Source organism: Hoplias malabaricus, chromosome 6 (assembly GCF_029633855.1).
Source record: "Hoplias malabaricus isolate fHopMal1 chromosome 6, fHopMal1.hap1, whole genome shotgun sequence".
NCBI classification, from domain to species: Eukaryota; Metazoa; Chordata; class Actinopteri; order Characiformes; family Erythrinidae; genus Hoplias; species Hoplias malabaricus.
This window is the reverse complement of record NC_089805.1, coordinates 20843377-20860904: the sequence shown is the minus strand read 5'-3', so window position 1 is coordinate 20860904 and position 17528 is coordinate 20843377. Positions and strand designations below refer to the sequence as shown.

Genomic DNA, 17528 nt, shown 5'->3' with positions numbered 1-17528 from the left:
ACCTAGTGGATAAGGCACTGGCCTCCTAAGCCAGGGATTGTGGGTTCGAGTCCCATCTAGGGTGCATGGCTAGCAGAGTGGCGCAGCGGAAGCGTGCAGGGCCCATAACCCAGAGGTCGATGGATCGAAACCATCCTCTGCTAATAATGAAGAAAACAAAACCCAACAACCTTGTGCGGTTCATTTTCGGATACTAGGCAGCACAAGGAGGCCAAGCTCTCTTGCTAGGACCTTCTCTCTCACATCAGTGAAAAGACAGGCCTAAACAATGCAATCTTTATATGAGGGGGCACCCAGATTTGAACTGGGGACCTCTTGATCTGCAGTCAAATGCTCTACCACTGAGCTATACCCCCTGCTGCCATAGCTTGGGAAGAAATTCTAGAAAACCAACAAGCCAAAGAGACAATCGATAAGATAACACCACTTCCGATGTCAAGAGCATCTGAACTGTTTTCACAGAGAGGCACCCAGACATGAAATGGGGATCTTTTCAACCACCGCCAAAAGCTTTTTCATTTCGGTCTGTAGGAATGGAACACACATTCGCATCAGAAGTGCTTTACGCCATAAGCATTGATGTCTTGGAAGCGCTGTGTTTCAATCATAATCAAGTATGAAAAGTTCAACAGCGGAAACATGGATATAAGAAATAGGACTACCTCTAGATTGCTTTTGTCATGGAAGCAGAGTGTCAAAGCTGAAGACAGCCTCCCCTAAACAGCCATGATGCCAAGCCTTTCCTGGCAGCGTTTCCCAAGTGCACTACAAGCTTAACGAACCAGTGAGAAGATATTTTGGTGTCCATAACCCTGCCTGGGCAGGAAAGTAGCAGAGCTGTTCAGCGTAAGGGTGCTGGGCCCATGACCACCAGATGGAAGGAATGATTACATCCTGTGCTAAAATCTGGGTGCGTTGTGAGCAGAATACTTTGGGACACGTGAGGATTGTCAGATGCAGTCCTTTGTATTTGACCGCAGAATGCAAAGGCAAGATAGGCAAGGAGAATCATTATAAGGAGCTTTTTCCAAGTTCCAGTGACCTAGTGGATAAGGCACTGGCCTCCTAAGCCTGGGATTGTGGGTTCGAGTCCCATCTAGGGTGCATGGCTAGCAGAGTGGCGCAGCGGAAGCGTGCTGGGCCCATAACCCAGAGGTCGATGGATCGAAACCATCCTCTGCTAATAATGAAGAAAACAAAACCCAACAACCTTGTGCGGTTCATTTTCGGATACTAGGCAGCACAAGGAGGCCAAGCTCTCTTGCTAGGACCTTCTCTCTCACATCAGTGAAAAGACAGGCCTAAACAATGCAATCTTTATATGAGGGGGCACCCAGATTTGAACTGGGGACCTCTTGATCTGCAGTCAAATGCTCTACCACTGAGCTATACCCCCTGCTGCCATAGCTTGGGAAGAAATTCTAGAAAACCAACAAGCCAAAGAGACAATCGATAAGATAACACCACTTCCGATGTCAAGAGCATCTGAACTGTTTTCACAGAGAGGCACCCAGACATGAAATGGGGATCTTTTCAACCACCGCCAAAAGCTTTTTCATTTCGGTCTGTAGGAATGGAACACACATTCGCATCAGAAGTGCTTTACGCCATAAGCATTGATGTCTTGGAAGCGCTGTGTTTCAATCATAATCAAGTATGAAAAGTTCAACAGCGGAAACATGGATATAAGAAATAGGACTACCTCTAGATTGCTTTTGTCATGGAAGCAGAGTGTCAAAGCTGAAGACAGCCTCCCCTAAACAGCCATGATGCCAAGCCTTTCCTGGCAGCGTTTCCCAAGTGCACTACAAGCTTAACGAACCAGTGAGAAGATATTTTGGTGTCCATAACCCTGCCTGGGCAGGAAAGTAGCAGAGCTGTTCAGCGTAAGGGTGCTGGGCCCATGACCACCAGATGGAAGGAATGATTACATCCTGTGCTAAAATCTGGGTGCGTTGTGAGCAGAATACTTTGGGACACGTGAGGATTGTCAGATGCAGTCCTTTGTATTTGACCGCAGAATGCAAAGGCAAGATAGGCAAGGAGAATCATTATAAGGAGCTTTTTCCAAGTTCCAGTGACCTAGTGGATAAGGCACTGGCCTCCTAAGCCTGGGATTGTGGGTTCGAGTCCCATCTAGGGTGCATGGCTAGCAGAGTGGCGCAGCGGAAGCGTGCTGGGCCCATAACCCAGAGGTCGATGGATCGAAACCATCCTCTGCTAATAATGAAGAAAACAAAACCCAACAACCTTGTGCGGTTCATTTTCGGATACTAGGCAGCACAAGGAGGCCAAGCTCTCTTGCTAGGACCTTCTCTCTCACATCAGTGAAAAGACAGGCCTAAACAATGCAATCTTTAAATGAGTGGGCACCCAGATTTGAACTGGGGACCTCTTGATCTGCAGTCAAATGCTCTACCACTGAGCTATACCCCCTGCTGCCATAGCTTGGGAAGAAATTCTAGAAAACCAACAAGCCAAAGAGACAATCCATAAGATAACACCACTTCCGATGTCAAGAGCATCTGAACTGTTTTCACAGAGAGGCACCCAGACATGAAATGGGGATCTTTTCAACCACCGCCAAAAGCTTTTTCATTTCGGTCTGTAGGAATGGAACACACATTCGCATCAGAAGTGCTTTACGCCATAAGCATTGATGTCTTGGAAGCGCTGTGTTTCAATCATAATCAAGTATGAAAAGTTCAACAGCGGAAACATGGATATAAGAAATAGGACTACCTCTAGATTGCTTTTGTCATGGAAGCAGAGTGTCAAAGCTGAAGACAGCCTCCCCTAAACAGCCATGATGCCAAGCCTTTCCTGGCAGCGTTTCCCAAGTGCACTACAAGCTTAACGAACCAGTGAGAAGATATTTTGGTGTCCATAACCCTGCCTGGGCAGGAAAGTAGCAGAGCTGTTCAGCGTAAGGGTGCTGGGCCCATGACCACCAGATGGAAGGAATGATTACATCCTGTGCTAAAATCTGGGTGCGTTGTGAGCAGAATACTTTGGGACACGTGAGGATTGTCAGATGCAGTCCTTTGTATTTGACCGCAGAATGCAAAGGCAAGATAGGCAAGGAGAATCAATACAAGGAGCTTTTTCCAAGTTCCAGTGACCTAGTGGATAAGGCACTGGCCTCCTAAGCCAGGGATTGTGGGTTCGAGTCCCATCTAGGGTGTATGGCTAGCAGAGTGGCGCAGCGGAAGCGTGCTGGGCCCATAACCCAGAAGTCGATGGATCGAAACCATCCTCTGTTAATAATGAAGAAGACAAAGCCCAACAACCTTGTGCGGTTCATTTTCGGACACTAGGCAGCACAAGGAGGCCAAGCTCTCTTGCTAGGACCTTCTCTCTCACATCAGTGAAAAGACAGGCCTAAACAACGCAATCTTTATGTGAGGGGGCACCCAGATTTGAACTGGGGACCTCTTGATCTGCAGTCAAATGCTCTACCACTGAGATATACCCCCTGCTGCCATAGCTTGGGAAGAAATTCTAGAAAACCAACAAGCCAAAGAAACAATCGATAAGATAACACCACTTCCGATGTCAAGAGCATCTGAACTGTTTTCACAGAGAGGCACCCAGACATGAAATGGGGATCTTTTCAACCACCGCCAAAAGCTTTTTCATTTCGGTCTGTAGGAATGGAACACACATTCGCATCAGAAGTGCTTTACGCCATAAGCATTGATGTCTTGGAAGCGCTGTGTTTCAATCATAATCAAGTATGAAAAGTTCAACAGCGGAAACATGGATATAAGAAATAGGCCTACCTCTAGATTGCTTTTGTCATGGAAGCAGAGTGTCGAAGCTGAAGACAGCCTCCCCTAAACAGCCATGATGTCAAGCCTTTCCTGGCAGCGTTTCCCAAGTGCACTACAAGCTTAACGAACCAGTGAGAAGATATTTTGGTGTCCATAACCCTGCCTGGGCAGGTAAGTAGCAGAGCTGTTCAGCGTAAGGGTGCTGGGCCCATGACCACCAGATGGAAGGAATGATTACATCCTGTGCTAAAATCTGGGTGCGTTGTGAGCAGAATACTTTGGGACACGTGAGGATTGTCAGATGCAGTCCTTTGTATTTGACCGCAGAATGCAAAGGCAAGATAGGCAAGGAGAATCAATATAAGGAGCTTTTTCCAAGTTCCAGTGACCTAGTGGATAAGGCACTGGCCTCCTAAGCCAGGGATTGTGGGTTCGAGTCCCATCTAGGGTGCATGGCTAGCAGAGTGGCGCAGCGGAAGCGTGCAGGGCCCATAACCCAGAGGTCAATGGATCGAAACCATCCTCTGCTAATAATGAAGAAAACAAAACCCAACAACCTTGTGCGGTTCATTTTCAGATACTAGGCAGCACAAGGAGGCCAAGCTCTCTTGCTAGGACCTTCTCTCTCACATCAGTGAAAAGACAGGCCTAAACAATGCAATCTTTATATGAGGGGGCACCCAGATTTGAACTGGGGACCTCTTGATCTGCAGTCAAATGCTCTACCACTGAGCTATACCCCTTGCTGCCATAGCTTGGGAAGAAATTCTAGAAAACCAACAAGCCAAAGAGACAATCCATAAGATAACACCACTTCCGATGTCAAGAGCATCTGAACTGTTTTCACAGAGAGGCACCCAGACATGAAATGGGGATCTTTTCAACCACCGCCAAAAGCTTTTTCATTTCGGTCTGTAGGAATGGAACACACATTCGCATCAGAAGTGCTTTACGCCATAAGCATTGATGTCTTGGAAGCGCTGTGTTTCAATCATAATCAAGTATGAAAAGTTCAACAGCGGAAACATGGATATAAGAAATAGGCCTACCTCTAGATTGCTTTTGTCATGGAAGCAGAGTGTCGAAGCTGAAGACAGCCTCCCCTAAACAGCCATGATGTCAAGCCTTTCCTGGCAGTGTTTCCCAAGTGCACTACAAGCTTAACGAACCAGTGAGAAGATATTTTGGTGTCCATAACCCTGCCTGGGCAGGTAAGTAGCAGAGCTGTTCAGCGTAAGGGTGCTGGGCCCATGACCACCAGATGGAAGGAATGATTACATCCTGTGCTAAAATCTGGGTGCGTTCTGAGCAGAATACTTTGGGACACGTGAGGATTGTCAGATGCAGTCCTTTGTATTTGACCGCAGAATGCAAAGGCAAGATAGGCAAGGAGAATCATTATAAGGAGCTTTTTCCAAGTTCCAGTGACCTAGTGGATAAGGCACTGGCCTCCTAAGCCTGGGATTGTGGGTTCGAGTCCCATCTAGGGTGCATGGCTAGCAGAGTGGCGCAGCGGAAGCGTGCTGGGCCCATAACCCAGAGGTCGATGGATCGAAACCATCCTCTGCTAATAATGAAGAAAACAAAACCCAACAACCTTGTGCGGTTCATTTTCGGATACTAGGCAGCACAAGGAGGCCAAGCTCTCTTGCTAGGACCTTCTCTCTCACATCAGTGAAAAGACAGGCCTAAACAATGCAATCTTTAAATGAGTGGGCACCCAGATTTGAACTGGGGACCTCTTGATCTGCAGTCAAATGCTCTACCACTGAGCTATACCCCCTGCTGCCATAGCTTGGGAAGAAATTCTAGAAAACCAACAAGCCAAAGAGACAATCGATAAGATAACACCACTTCCGATGTCAAGAGCATCTGAACTGTTTTCACAGAGAGGCACCCAGACATGAAATGGGGATCTTTTCAACCACCGCCAAAAGCTTTTTCATTTCGGTCTGTAGGAATGGAACACACATTCGCATCAGAAGTGCTTTACGCCATAAGCATTGATGTCTTGGAAGCGCTGTGTTTCAATCATAATCAAGTATGAAAAGTTCAACAGCGGAAACATGGATATAAGAAATAGGACTACCTCTAGATTGCTTTTGTCATGGAAGCAGAGTGTCAAAGCTGAAGACAGCCTCCCCTAAACAGCCATGATGCCAAGCCTTTCCTGGCAGCGTTTCCCAAGTGCACTACAAGCTTAACGAACCAGTGAGAAGATATTTTGGTGTCCATAACCCTGCCTGGGCAGGAAAGTAGCAGAGCTGTTCAGCGTAAGGGTGCTGGGCCCATGACCACCAGATGGAAGGAATGATTACATCCTGTGCTAAAATCTGGGTGCGTTGTGAGCAGAATACTTTGGGACACGTGAGGATTGTCAGATGCAGTCCTTTGTATTTGACCGCAGAATGCAAAGGCAAGATAGGCAAGGAGAATCATTATAAGGAGCTTTTTCCAAGTTCCAGTGACCTAGTGGATAAGGCACTGGCCTCCTAAGCCTGGGATTGTGGGTTCGAGTCCCATCTAGGGTGCATGGCTAGCAGAGTGGCGCAGCGGAAGCGTGCTGGGCCCATAACCCAGAGGTCGATGGATCGAAACCATCCTCTGCTAATAATGAAGAAAACAAAACCCAACAACCTTGTGCGGTTCATTTTCGGATACTAGGCAGCACAAGGAGGCCAAGCTCTCTTGCTAGGACCTTCTCTCTCACATCAGTGAAAAGACAGGCCTAAACAATGCAATCTTTAAATGAGTGGGCACCCAGATTTGAACTGGGGACCTCTTGATCTGCAGTCAAATGCTCTACCACTGAGCTATACCCCCTGCTGCCATAGCTTGGGAAGAAATTCTAGAAAACCAACAAGCCAAAGAGACAATCGATAAGATAACACCACTTCCGATGTCAAGAGCATCTGAACTGTTTTCACAGAGAGGCACCCAGACATGAAATGGGGATCTTTTCAACCACCGCCAAAAGCTTTTTCATTTCGGTCTGTAGGAATGGAACACACATTCGCATCAGAAGTGCTTTACGCCATAAGCATTGATGTCTTGGAAGCGCTGTGTTTCAATCATAATCAAGTATGAAAAGTTCAACAGCGGAAACATGGATATAAGAAATAGGACTACCTCTAGATTGCTTTTGTCATGGAAGCAGAGTGTCAAAGCTGAAGACAGCCTCCCCTAAACAGCCATGATGCCAAGCCTTTCCTGGCAGCGTTTCCCAAGTGCACTACAAGCTTAACGAACCAGTGAGAAGATATTTTGGTGTCCATAACCCTGCCTGGGCAGGAAAGTAGCAGAGCTGTTCAGCGTAAGGGTGCTGGGCCCATGACCACCAGATGGAAGGAATGATTACATCCTGTGCTAAAATCTGGGTGCGTTGTGAGCAGAATACTTTGGGACACGTGAGGATTGTCAGATGCAGTCCTTTGTATTTGACCGCAGAATGCAAAGGCAAGATAGGCAAGGAGAATCAATATAAGGAGCTTTTTCCAAGTTCCAGTGACCTAGTGGATAAGGCACTGGCCTCCTAAGCCAGGGATTGTGGGTTCGAGTCCCATCTAGGGTGCATGGCTAGCAGAGTGGCGCAGCGGAAGCGTGCAGGGCCCATAACCCAGAGGTCGATGGATCGAAACCATCCTCTGCTAATAATGAAGAAAACAAAACCCAACAACCTTGTGCGGTTCATTTTCGGATACTAGGCAGCACAAGGAGGCCAAGCTCTCTTGCTAGGACCTTCTCTCTCACATCAGTGAAAAGACAGGCCTAAACAATGCAATCTTTATATGAGGGGGGCACCCAGATTTGAACTGGGGACCTCTTGATCTGCAGTCAAATGCTCTACCACTGAGCTATACCCCCTGCTGCCATAGCTTGGGAAGAAATTCTAGAAAACCAACAAGCCAAAGAGACAATCGATAAGATAACACCACTTCCGATGTCAAGAGCATCTGAACTGTTTTCACAGAGAGGGACCCAGACATGAAATGGGGATCTTTTCAACCACCGCCAAAAGCTTTTTCATTTCGGTCTGTAGGAATGGAACACACATTCGCATCAGAAGTGCTTTACGCCATAAGCATTGATGTCTTGGAAGCGCTGTGTTTCAATCATAATCAAGTATGAAAAGTTCAACAGCGGAAACATGGATATAAGAAATAGGACTACCTCTAGATTGCTTTTGTCATGGAAGGAGAGTGTCAAAGCTGAAGACAGCCTCCCCTAAACAGCCATGATGCCAAGCCTTTCCTGGCAGCGTTTCCCAAGTGCACTACAAGCTTAACGAACCAGTGAGAAGATATTTTGGTGTCCATAACCCTGCCTGGGCAGGAAAGTAGCAGAGCTGTTCAGCGTAAGGGTGCTGGGCCCATGACCACCAGATGGAAGGAATGATTACATCCTGTGCTAAAATCTGGGTGCGTTGTGAGCAGAATACTTTGGGACACGTGAGGATTGTCAGATGCAGTCCTTTGTATTTGACCGCAGAATGCAAAGGCAAGATAGGCAAGGATAATCAATACAAGGAGCTTTTTCCAAGTTCCAGTGACCTAGTGGATAAGGCACTGGCCTCCTAAGCCAGGGATTGTGGGTTCGAGTCCCATCTAGGGTGTATGGCTAGCAGAGTGGCGCAGCGGAAGCGTGCTGGGCCCATAACCCAGAAGTCGATGGATCGAAACCATCCTCTGTTAATAATGAAGAAGACAAAGCCCAACAACCTTGTGCGGTTCATTTTCGGACACTAGGCAGCACAAGGAGGCCAAGCTCTCTTGCTAGGACCTTCTCTCTCACATCAGTGAAAAGACAGGCCTAAACAACGCAATCTTTATGTGAGGGGGCACCCAGATTTGAACTGGGGACCTCTTGATCTGCAGTCAAATGCTCTACCACTGAGATATACCCCCTGCTGCCATAGCTTGGGAAGAAATTCTAGAAAACCAACAAGCCAAAGAGACAATCGATAAGATAACACCACTTCCGATGTCAAGAGCATCTGAACTGTTTTCACAGAGAGGCACCCAGACATGAAATGGGGATCTTTTCAACCACCGCCAAAAGCTTTTTCATTTCGGTCTGTAGGAATGGAACACACATTCGCATCAGAAGTGCTTTACGCCATAAGCATTGATGTCTTGGAAGCGCTGTGTTTCAATCATAATCAAGTATGAAAAGTTCAACAGCGGAAACATGGATATAAGAAATAGGCCTACCTCTAGATTGCTTTTGTCATGGAAGCAGAGTGTCGAAGCTGAAGACAGCCTCCCCTAAACAGCCATGATGTCAAGCCTTTCCTGGCAGCGTTTCCCAAGTGCACTACAAGCTTAACGAACCAGTGAGAAGATATTTTGGTGTCCATAACCCTGCCTGGGCAGGAAAGTAGCAGAGCTGTTCAGCGTAAGGGTGCTGGGCCCATGACCACCAGATGGAAGGAATGATTACATCCTGTGCTAAAATCTGGGTGCGTTGTGAGCAGAATACTTTGGGACACGTGAGGATTGTCAGATGCAGTCCTTTGTATTTGACCGCAGAATGCAAAGGCAAGATAGGCAAGGAGAATCATTATAAGGAGCTTTTTCCAAGTTCCAGTGACCTAGTGGATAAGGCACTGGCCTCCTAAGCCTGGGATTGTGGGTTCGAGTCCCATCTAGGGTGCATGGCTAGCAGAGTGGCGCAGCGGAAGCGTGCTGGGCCCATAACCCAGAGGTCGATGGATCGAAACCATCCTCTGCTAATAATGAAGAAAACAAAACCCAACAACCTTGTGCGGTTCATTTTCGGATACTAGGCAGCACAAGGAGGCCAAGCTCTCTTGCTAGGACCTTCTCTCTCACATCAGTGAAAAGACAGGCCTAAACAATGCAATCTTTAAATGAGTGGGCACCCAGATTTGAACTGGGGACCTCTTGATCTGCAGTCAAATGCTCTACCACTGAGCTATACCCCCTGCTGCCATAGCTTGGGAAGAAATTCTAGAAAACCAACAAGCCAAAGAGACAATCGATAAGATAACACCACTTCCGATGTCAAGAGCATCTGAACTGTTTTCACAGAGAGGCACCCAGACATGAAATGGGGATCTTTTCAACCACCGCCAAAAGCTTTTTCATTTCGGTCTGTAGGAATGGAACACACATTCGCATCAGAAGTGCTTTACGCCATAAGCATTGATGTCTTGGAAGCGCTGTGTTTCAATCATAATCAAGTATGAAAAGTTCAACAGCGGAAACATGGATATAAGAAATAGGACTACCTCTAGATTGCTTTTGTCATGGAAGCAGAGTGTCAAAGCTGAAGACAGCCTCCCCTAAACAGCCATGATGCCAAGCCTTTCCTGGCAGCGTTTCCCAAGTGCACTACAAGCTTAACGAACCAGTGAGAAGATATTTTGGTGTCCATAACCCTGCCTGGGCAGGAAAGTAGCAGAGCTGTTCAGCGTAAGGGTGCTGGGCCCATGACCACCAGATGGAAGGAATGATTACATCCTGTGCTAAAATCTGGGTGCGTTGTGAGCAGAATACTTTGGGACACGTGAGGATTGTCAGATGCAGTCCTTTGTATTTGACCGCAGAATGCAAAGGCAAGATAGGCAAGGAGAATCAATATAAGGAGCTTTTTCCAAGTTCCAGTGACCTAGTGGATAAGGCACTGGCCTCCTAAGCCAGGGATTGTGGGTTCGAGTCCCATCTAGGGTGCATGGCTAGCAGAGTGGCGCAGCGGAAGCGTGCAGGGCCCATAACCCAGAGGTCGATGGATCGAAACCATCCTCTGCTAATAATGAAGAAAACAAAACCCAACAACCTTGTGCGGTTCATTTTCGGATACTAGGCAGCACAAGGAGGCCAAGCTCTCTTGCTAGGACCTTCTCTCTCACATCAGTGAAAAGACAGGCCTAAACAATGCAATCTTTATATGAGGGGGGCACCCAGATTTGAACTGGGGACCTCTTGATCTGCAGTCAAATGCTCTACCACTGAGCTATACCCCCTGCTGCCATAGCTTGGGAAGAAATTCTAGAAAACCAACAAGCCAAAGAGACAATCGATAAGATAACACCACTTCCGATGTCAAGAGCATCTGAACTGTTTTCACAGAGAGGGACCCAGACATGAAATGGGGATCTTTTCAACCACCGCCAAAAGCTTTTTCATTTCGGTCTGTAGGAATGGAACACACATTCGCATCAGAAGTGCTTTACGCCATAAGCATTGATGTCTTGGAAGCGCTGTGTTTCAATCATAATCAAGTATGAAAAGTTCAACAGCGGAAACATGGATATAAGAAATAGGACTACCTCTAGATTGCTTTTGTCATGGAAGGAGAGTGTCAAAGCTGAAGACAGCCTCCCCTAAACAGCCATGATGCCAAGCCTTTCCTGGCAGCGTTTCCCAAGTGCACTACAAGCTTAACGAACCAGTGAGAAGATATTTTGGTGTCCATAACCCTGCCTGGGCAGGAAAGTAGCAGAGCTGTTCAGCGTAAGGGTGCTGGGCCCATGACCACCAGATGGAAGGAATGATTACATCCTGTGCTAAAATCTGGGTGCGTTGTGAGCAGAATACTTTGGGACACGTGAGGATTGTCAGATGCAGTCCTTTGTATTTGACCGCAGAATGCAAAGGCAAGATAGGCAAGGATAATCAATACAAGGAGCTTTTTCCAAGTTCCAGTGACCTAGTGGATAAGGCACTGGCCTCCTAAGCCAGGGATTGTGGGTTCGAGTCCCATCTAGGGTGTATGGCTAGCAGAGTGGCGCAGCGGAAGCGTGCTGGGCCCATAACCCAGAAGTCGATGGATCGAAACCATCCTCTGTTAATAATGAAGAAGACAAAGCCCAACAACCTTGTGCGGTTCATTTTCGGACACTAGGCAGCACAAGGAGGCCAAGCTCTCTTGCTAGGACCTTCTCTCTCACATCAGTGAAAAGACAGGCCTAAACAACGCAATCTTTATGTGAGGGGGCACCCAGATTTGAACTGGGGACCTCTTGATCTGCAGTCAAATGCTCTACCACTGAGATATACCCCCTGCTGCCATAGCTTGGGAAGAAATTCTAGAAAACCAACAAGCCAAAGAGACAATCGATAAGATAACACCACTTCCGATGTCAAGAGCATCTGAACTGTTTTCACAGAGAGGCACCCAGACATGAAATGGGGATCTTTTCAACCACCGCCAAAAGCTTTTTCATTTCGGTCTGTAGGAATGGAACACACATTCGCATCAGAAGTGCTTTACGCCATAAGCATTGATGTCTTGGAAGCGCTGTGTTTCAATCATAATCAAGTATGAAAAGTTCAACAGCGGAAACATGGATATAAGAAATAGGCCTACCTCTAGATTGCTTTTGTCATGGAAGCAGAGTGTCGAAGCTGAAGACAGCCTCCCCTAAACAGCCATGATGTCAAGCCTTTCCTGGCAGCGTTTCCCAAGTGCACTACAAGCTTAACGAACCAGTGAGAAGATATTTTGGTGTCCATAACCCTGCCTGGGCAGGTAAGTAGCAGAGCTGTTCAGCGTAAGGGTGCTGGGCCCATGACCACCAGATGGAAGGAATGATTACATCCTGTGCTAAAATCTGGGTGCGTTGTGAGCAGAATACTTTGGGACACGTGAGGATTGTCAGATGCAGTCCTTTGTATTTGACCGCAGAATGCAAAGGCAAGATAGGCAAGGAGAATCAATATAAGGAGCTTTTTCCAAGTTCCAGTGACCTAGTGGATAAGGCACTGGCCTCCTAAGCCAGGGATTGTGGGTTCGAGTCCCATCTAGGGTGCATGGCTAGCAGAGTGGCGCAGCGGAAGCGTGCAGGGCCCATAACCCAGAGGTCGATGGATCGAAACCATCCTCTGCTAATAATGAAGAAAACAAAACCCAAAAACCTTGTGCGGTTCATTTTCAGATACTAGGCAGCACAAGGAGGCCAAGCTCTCTTGCTAGGACCTTCTCTCTCACATCAGTGAAAAGACAGGCCTAAACAATGCAATCTTTATATGAGGGGGAACCCAGATTTGAACTGGGGACCTCTTGATCTGCAGTCAAATGCTCTACCACTGAGCTATACCCCTTGCTGCCATAGCTTGGGAAGAAATTCTAGAAAACCAACAAGCCAAAGAGACAATCCATAAGATAACACCACTTCCGATGTCAAGAGCATCTGAACTGTTTTCACAGAGAGGCACCCAGACATGAAATGGGGATCTTTTCAACCACCGCCAAAAGCTTTTTCATTTCGGTCTGTAGGAATGGAACACACATTCGCATCAGAAGTGCTTTACGCCATAAGCATTGATGTCTTGGAAGCGCTGTGTTTCAATCATAATCAAGTATGAAAAGTTCAACAGCGGAAACATGGATATAAGAAATAGGCCTACCTCTAGATTGCTTTTGTCATGGAAGCAGAGTGTCGAAGCTGAAGACAGCCTCCCCTAAACAGCCATGATGTCAAGCCTTTCCTGGCAGTGTTTCCCAAGTGCACTACAAGCTTAACGAACCAGTGAGAAGATATTTTGGTGTCCATAACCCTGCCTGGGCAGGTAAGTAGCAGAGCTGTTCAGCGTAAGGGTGCTGGGCCCATGACCACCAGATGGAAGGAATGATTACATCCTGTGCTAAAATCTGGGTGCGTTGTGAGCAGAATACTTTGGGACACGTGAGGATTGTCAGATGCAGTCCTTTGTATTTGACCGCAGAATGCAAAGGCAAGATAGGCAAGGAGAATCAATATAAGGAGCTTTTTCCAAGTTCCAGTGACCTAGTGGATAAGGCACTGGCCTCCTAAGCCAGGGATTGTGGGTTCGAGTCCCATCTAGGGTGCATGGCTAGCAGAGTGGCGCAGCGGAAGCGTGCAGGGCCCATAACCCAGAGGTCGATGGATCGAAACCATCCTCTGCTAATAATGAAGAAAACAAAACCCAACAACCTTGTGCGGTTCATTTTCAGATACTAGGCAGCACAAGGAGGCCAAGCTCTCTTGCTAGGACCTTCTCTCTCACATCAGTGAAAAGACAGGCCTAAACAATGCAATCTTTATATGAGGGGGCACCCAGATTTGAACTGGGGACCTCTTGATCTGCAGTCAAATACTCTACCACTGAGCTATACCCCCTGCTGCCATAGCTTTGGAAGAAATTCTAGAAAACCAACAAGCCAAAGAGACAATTGATAAGATAACACCACTTCCGATGTCAAGAGCATCTGAACTGTTTTCACAGAGAGGGACCCAGACATGAAATGGGGATCTTTTCAACCACCGCCAAAAGCTTTTTCATTTCGGTCTGTAGGAATGGAACACACATTCGCATCAGAAGTGCTTTACGCCATAAGCATTGATGTCTTGGAAGCGCTGTGTTTCAATCATAATCAAGTATGAAAAGTTCAACAGCGGAAACATGGATATAAGAAATAGGACTACCTCTAGATTGCTTTTGTCATGGAAGCAGAGTGTCAAAGCTGAAGACAGCCTCCCCTAAACAGCCATGATGCCAAGCCTTTCCTGGCAGCGTTTCCCAAGTGCACTACAAGCTTAACGAACCAGTGAGAAGATATTTTGGTGTCCATAACCCTGCCTGGGCAGGTAAGTAGCAGAGCTGTTCAGCGTAAGGGTGCTGGGCCCATGACCACCAGATGGAAGGAATGATTACATCCTGTGCTAAAATCTGGGTGCGTTGTGAGCAGAATACTTTGGGACACGTGAGGATTGTCAGATGCAGTCCTTTGTATTTGACCGCAGAATGCAAAGGCAAGATAGGCAAGGAGAATCAATATAAGGAGCTTTTTCCAAGTTCCAGTGACCTAGTGGATAAGGCACTGGCCTCCTAAGCCAGGGATTGTGGGTTCGAGTCCCATCTAGGGTGTATGGCTAGCAGAGTGGCGCAGCGGAAGCGTGCTGGGCCCATAACCCAGAGGTTGATGGATCAAAACCATCCCCCCCCCCCCCCCCCCCCCCCCCCCCCCCCCCCACCCCTCCCTAATAATGAAGAAAACAAAACCCAACAACCTTGTGCGGTTCATTTTCAGATACTAGGCAGCACAAGGAGGCCAAGCTCTCTTGCTAGGACCTTCTCTCTCACATCAGTGAAAGACAGGCCTAAACAATGCAATCTTTAAATGAGGGGGCACCCAGATTTGAACTGGGGACCTCTTGATCTGCAGTCAAATGCTCTACCACTGAGCTATACCCCCTGCTGCCATAGCTTGGGAAGAAATTCTAGAAAACCAACAAGCCAAAGAGACAATCGATAAGATAACACCACTTCCGATGTCAAGAGCATCTGAACTGTTTTCACAGAGAGGCACCCAGACATGAAATGGGGATCTTTTCAACCACCGCCAAAAGCTTTTTCATTTCGGTCTGTAGGAATGGAACACACATTCGCATCAGAAGTGCTTTACGCCATAAGCATTGATGTCTTGGAAGCGCTGTGTTTCAATCATAATCAAGTATGAAAAGTTCAACAGCGGAAACATGGATATAAGAAATAGGACTACCTCTAGATTGCTTTTGTCATGGAAGCAGAGTGTCAAAGCTGAAGACAGCCTCCCCTAAACAGCCATGATGCCAAGCCTTTCCTGGCAGCGTTTCCCAAGTGCACTACAAGCTTAACGAACCAGTGAGAAGATATTTTGGTGTCCATAACCCTGCCTGGGCAGGAAAGTAGCAGAGCTGTTCAGCGTAAGGGTGCTGGGCCCATGACCACCAGATGGAAGGAATGATTACATCCTGTGCTAAAATCTGGGTGCGTTGTGAGCAGAATACTTTGGGACACGTGAGGATTGTCAGATGCAGTCCTTTGTATTTGACCGCAGAATGCAAAGGCAAGATAGGCAAGGAGAATCAATATAAGGAGCTTTTTCCAAGTTCCAGTGACCTAGTGGATAAGGCACTGGCCTCCTAAGCCTGGGATTGTGGGTTCGAGTCCCATCTAGGGTGCATGGCTAGCAGAGTGGCGCAGCGGAAGCGTGCTGGGCCCATAACCCAGAGGTCGATGGATCGAAACCATCCTCTGCTAATAATGAAGAAAACAAAACCCAACAACCTTGTGCGGTTCATTTTCGGATACTAGGCAGCACAAGGAGGCCAAGCTCTCTTGCTAGGACCTTCTCTCTCACATCAGTGAAAAGACAGGCCTAAACAATGCAATCTTTAAATGAGGGGGCACCCAGATTTGAACTGGGGACCTCTTGATCTGCAGTCAAATGCTCTACCACTGAGCTATACCCCCTGCTGCCATAGCTTGGGAAGAAATTCTAGAAAACCAACAAGCCAAAGAGACAATCGATAAGATAACACCACTTCCGATGTCAAGAGCATCTGAACTGTTTTCACAGAGAGGCACCCAGACATGAAATGGGGATCTTTTCAACCACCGCCAAAAGCTTTTTCATTTCGGTCTGTAGGAATGGAACACACATTCGCATCAGAAGTGCTTTACGCCATAAGCATTGATGTCTTGGAAGCGCTGTGTTTCAATCATAATCAAGTATGAAAAGTTCAACAGCGGAAACATGGATATAAGAAATAGGACTACCTCTAGATTGCTTTTGTCATGGAAGCAGAGTGTCAAAGCTGAAGACAGCCTCCCCTAAACAGCCATGATGCCAAGCCTTTCCTGGCAGCGTTTCCCAAGTGCACTACAAGCTTAACGAACCAGTGAGAAGATATTTTGGTGTCCATAACCCTGCCTGGGCAGGAAAGTAGCAGAGCTGTTCAGCGTAAGGGTGCTGGGCCCATGACCACCAGATGGAAGGAATGATTACATCCTGTGCTAAAATCTGGGTGCGTTGTGAGCAGAATACTTTGGGACACGTGAGGATTGTCAGATGCAGTCCTTTGTATTTGACCGCAGAATGCAAAGGCAAGATAGGCAAGGAGAATCAATACAAGGAGCTTTTTCCAAGTTCCAGTGACCTAGTGGATAAGGCACTGGCCTCCTAAGCCAGGGATTGTGGGTTCGAGTCCCATCTAGGGTGTATGGCTAGCAGAGTGGTGCAGCGGAAGCGTGCTGGGCCCATAACCCAGAGGTCGATGGATCGAAACCATCCTCTGCTAATAATGAAGAAAACAAAGCCCAACAACCTTGTGCGGTTCATTTTCGGACACTAGGCAGCACAAGGAGGCCAAGCTCTCTTGCTAGGACCTTCTCTCTCACATCAGTGAAAAGACAGGCCTAAACAATGCAATCTTTATATGAGGGGGCACCCAGATTTGAACTGGGGACCTCTTGATCTGCAGTCAAATGCTCTACCACTGAGCTATACCCCCTGCTGCCATAGCTTGGGAAGAAATTCTAGAAAACCAACAAGCCAAAGAGACAATTGATAAGATAACACCACTTCCGATGTCAAGAGCATCTGAACTGTTTTCACAGAGAGGCACCCAGACATGAAATGGGGATCTTTTCAACCACCGCCAAAAGCTTTTTCATTTCGGTCTGTAGGAATGGAACACACATTCGCATCAGAAGTGCTTTACGCCATAAGCATTGATGTCTTGGAAGCGCTGTGTTTCAATCATAATCAAGTATGAAAAGTTCAACAGCGGAAACATGGATATAAGAAATAGGCCTACCTCTAGATTGCTTTTGTCATGAAAGCAGAGTGTCGAAGCTGAAGACAGCCTCCCCTAAACAGCCATGATGTCAAGCCTTTCCTGGCAGCGTTTCCCAAGTGCACTACAAGCTTAACGAACCAGTGAGAAGATATTTTGGTGTCCATAACCCTGCCTGGGCAGGTAAGTAGCAGAGCTGTTCAGCGTAA

At 47.2% G+C, this 17528-nt stretch overlaps 12 non-coding genes across 12 annotated transcripts; all 12 read right to left on the bottom strand.

The window, feature by feature from the left end:
• Positions 1–284: 284 nt before the first annotated feature.
• trnac-gca (transfer RNA cysteine (anticodon GCA)) lies at positions 285–356 on the bottom strand. The gene has a single exon. It is a non-coding gene; the product is annotated as a tRNA-Cys (tRNA).
• Positions 357–1324: 968 nt separating this feature from the next.
• Positions 1325–1396, bottom strand: trnac-gca (transfer RNA cysteine (anticodon GCA)). The gene has a single exon. It is a non-coding gene; the product is annotated as a tRNA-Cys (tRNA).
• A 968-nt stretch (positions 1397–2364) lies between these two features.
• trnac-gca (transfer RNA cysteine (anticodon GCA)) lies at positions 2365–2436 on the bottom strand. The gene has a single exon. It is a non-coding gene; the product is annotated as a tRNA-Cys (tRNA).
• A 2008-nt stretch (positions 2437–4444) lies between these two features.
• On the bottom strand, positions 4445–4516 carry trnac-gca (transfer RNA cysteine (anticodon GCA)). Its single transcript has one exon. It is a non-coding gene; the product is annotated as a tRNA-Cys (tRNA).
• Positions 4517–5484: 968 nt separating this feature from the next.
• On the bottom strand, positions 5485–5556 carry trnac-gca (transfer RNA cysteine (anticodon GCA)). The gene has a single exon. It is a non-coding gene; the product is annotated as a tRNA-Cys (tRNA).
• A 2009-nt stretch (positions 5557–7565) lies between these two features.
• Positions 7566–7637, bottom strand: trnac-gca (transfer RNA cysteine (anticodon GCA)). Its single transcript has one exon. It is a non-coding gene; the product is annotated as a tRNA-Cys (tRNA).
• Positions 7638–10686: 3049 nt separating this feature from the next.
• Positions 10687–10758, bottom strand: trnac-gca (transfer RNA cysteine (anticodon GCA)). The gene has a single exon. It is a non-coding gene; the product is annotated as a tRNA-Cys (tRNA).
• Positions 10759–12766: 2008 nt separating this feature from the next.
• trnac-gca (transfer RNA cysteine (anticodon GCA)) lies at positions 12767–12838 on the bottom strand. Its single transcript has one exon. It is a non-coding gene; the product is annotated as a tRNA-Cys (tRNA).
• A 968-nt stretch (positions 12839–13806) lies between these two features.
• On the bottom strand, positions 13807–13878 carry trnac-gca (transfer RNA cysteine (anticodon GCA)). Its single transcript has one exon. It is a non-coding gene; the product is annotated as a tRNA-Cys (tRNA).
• A 1004-nt stretch (positions 13879–14882) lies between these two features.
• On the bottom strand, positions 14883–14954 carry trnac-gca (transfer RNA cysteine (anticodon GCA)). The gene has a single exon. It is a non-coding gene; the product is annotated as a tRNA-Cys (tRNA).
• Positions 14955–15922: 968 nt separating this feature from the next.
• trnac-gca (transfer RNA cysteine (anticodon GCA)) lies at positions 15923–15994 on the bottom strand. The gene has a single exon. It is a non-coding gene; the product is annotated as a tRNA-Cys (tRNA).
• Positions 15995–16962: 968 nt separating this feature from the next.
• Positions 16963–17034, bottom strand: trnac-gca (transfer RNA cysteine (anticodon GCA)). Its single transcript has one exon. It is a non-coding gene; the product is annotated as a tRNA-Cys (tRNA).
• Between the last annotated feature and the right edge of the window lie 494 nt (positions 17035–17528).